Source organism: Propithecus coquereli, unplaced genomic scaffold (genome assembly GCF_000956105.1).
Source record: "Propithecus coquereli isolate 6110/MARCELLA unplaced genomic scaffold, Pcoq_1.0 Scaffold57, whole genome shotgun sequence".
In the NCBI taxonomy this organism is placed as follows: domain Eukaryota; kingdom Metazoa; phylum Chordata; class Mammalia; order Primates; family Indriidae; genus Propithecus; species Propithecus coquereli.
In genome coordinates, this window is record NW_012151618.1 from 1617623 (window position 1) to 1620618 (window position 2996).

The window sequence follows — 2996 nt, forward strand, 5'->3', positions numbered from 1 at the left end:
TAAAACAGGAAATTAATGTTCATACAATATTGTTAACTGCTCTACAGCCATAATTTAAACTTTGCCAGTTTCCCCACTAATGTCCTTTTTCTTTTCCGGGATCCGATCCATGATCCTGTGTTGTGTTTGGTCATGTCTCCTGGGGCTCCTCCAGTCTGTGCCAGTTCCTCAGTCTTTCTTGACCATCACACTTTTGAAGAATAATGGTCAGTTACTTTGTCGAATGTCCCTGAGTTTGTCTGATATTTTTTCATGCTTGGGTTGGGATAACGTATCTTTGGTGAGAATTCTACAGTGTTCTTAGTGCAGCCCATCAGGGGATACATGATGTTGGTGTGTCTTATTTATTAACAGTGATGCTACCTTTATGTCTTGGTTAGGGGGTGTCCATCAGATTTCTCCACTGTAAAGTGACTATTTTTCCTTTGTAATTAATAGGTATTGTGGAGAGATGCTTTGAGATTATGCAAATCTATGATTTCTCATCGTACTTTCACCTATGGACTTTAGTGTTCTTGGATGGTTCTTGCCTGCAGCAATTGTTGCTGTGGTGTTTGTTTGCCTAGTAGTGATTGTCTGTTTCCATCTCTCCTTCTATGTTGTTATTTATTTTATTATTTTAGAGACAGGATCTCTGTTGCCCAGGCTGGAGTGCAGTGGTGCAATCATAGCTCATTGTAACCTTGAATTCCTGGGCTCAAGTGATCCCTCCACGCTGGTCTCCCAAAGTGCTGGGATTACCAGTGTGAGCCACTGCACCAGTCCTACCATATTTTAAAAACAGCTTTACTGAGGTATAGTTGACAAATAAAAATTGCACGTGTTTACGTTGTACAATTTGATATTTTGGTGTATGTATACTTTGTAAAATGGTGCCCACAATCAAGCTAATTAATATATCCATTATTTATTATAACAGCTTTATTGATACATAATTCATATACCAAAAATTCATCCTTTTAAGGTGTACAATTCAGTGGTTTTTGGTATATTCACAAGATTGTGCAACCATCACCACCGTTTAATTCTAGAACATTTTCATCATTCCCCCTCCAAAAAAGTCCATAACCATTAGCAGCCACTCCCCATTCCCCTTTCTCCTTAGGCCCCAGTAACCACTAATCTATTTTCTTTTTTATGAACTTGCCAATTCTGGACATTTTACATAAATGGAATCATATAATATGTGGCTTTTTGTGTCTGGCTTCTTTTACACAGCATGATGTTTTTGAGGTTCATCCGTGTTTTTAGCATGTATCAGTACCTCATTCCTTTTTATAGCTGAATAATGATCTGTTACATGAACACATAACATTCTGTTTATCCATCCATCAGTTAATGAACACTCAGCTTATTTCCACTTTTGGGATATCATAACTAATGCTGCTATGAACATTTGTGTACATGTTTAGTGTAAACGTGTATTTTTAATTTTTTTGTTATGTACCTACGAGTGGAATTGCTGGATCAAATGGTCATTCTATGGCTTTTTGAGGAGCTGCCAAATTATTTTCTAAAGCAGCTGCACCTTTTTACATTTCTGCTGGCAATGTATGAGGCTTCCAACATCTCTACTTCCTCTCCTATACTTGTTAGGTCTGTATTTTTTTTTATAGCCATCCTAGGGGTATGAAGTAATATTTCATTGTGGTTTGTGTGTGTGTTTCCCTAATGACTAATGATGACTTGTATGTCTTTTTTTTTTTTTTTATGGTTTACAAAGAACATTTATGGATACTTCTCATTGGATCCTCATGCCAACTTGAGAGGTAGAAATTATACTTGCCCCCATTTAAGAGTTAGGGAAGTGGAAGAGAAGCTGGATAACCTGTCTGGTTATGGTTAGCAAGGGAGCCGGGTTTGATCCCTAGTTGGGTCTGGTTATCTGGCCCAGGGGCATTCGACAGGAAGCGTGGGTCTGCAGTGGCCTGCGCACTGCAGCCTGGGGGAAGGGCTTACTGCTGGTCTCGGATGATGAGGTGGGTGGAAGAGGTACTTGGAGATGTGAGGTCTTTGGGTCCAAAGGGGGCTGCGCAGCTCCTTGCCACCATGGCTGAGGGAGCAGGAGAGGTAGAAATCTTTGTAGCTGGTAGCCCAAGTGATGGGGATGTGGTGGGTAGCTAGACGGTGAAGGCCAGGGCCCTGGAGGAATGGAAGGCCTTCTGGACCAGATCATGCTTGTGGCTCCCGGGCACTGCCGTCTGGAAGTCTGCATTGAACGCGTTGCAGTACAGCTCCGCCAGGTCCAAGATAGCAGCACCCAGGGCTTCCACGACCTTCTCTCAGTTCTGCCTCACAGCCAAGATGCTGGGATCCTTCTGAATTTTAGGATGCACGTGGGAAGGGCAAGGGATATTTGAGAGCATTGGTGATCTCAGGGATTTCCCTGGCGGCCAGGGCATTGCAGACAGGCCACCCTATCAGCCTTCAGCGGGAAGTCCCCATCAGCCAGCAGGAAGGCATCTGCCTCATTGTGGTAAGTGTCGAACAGAAGACTGAGGGCCTGCCTGCTGATGGTCTGCTCGACTGGCCTCTCTTGTAGATGGACGGCATGGTTCAAGGTGGAGGGGCTCTGGTCATCATTCGCCACCTGGGCCAGGTCACGGCATACAGCCTGCTGCTCCATCAGGTGTAGCTGAATGTCAACGTCCAACGTGCAGCAGTGCTGAATGTACTAATGGCTGCTCAAGGTATGCTTGTGTGGGGTAGGGGGATTAGAACATTAGCATCCTTGGGACTCAGTGGGAAGGGAGATGCATACCTTAGCTTCTGCAGGAACTCCTCCAGCCCACGGGGCTTTAGCACAAAGTCACCCATGTCCACATTCCTTAGGTCACCATGAGTGTAGCCCAGTGTCTGGTAGATGAACAAGTCTTGCCCACATGTATATCTTACTTGGAGAAATGTCCTTTCGGGTTCTTTGCCCATTCAAAAAATTGGGTTGGCCGGGCATGGTGGCTCACACCTGTAATCCTAGCACTCTGGGAGGCCGAGGC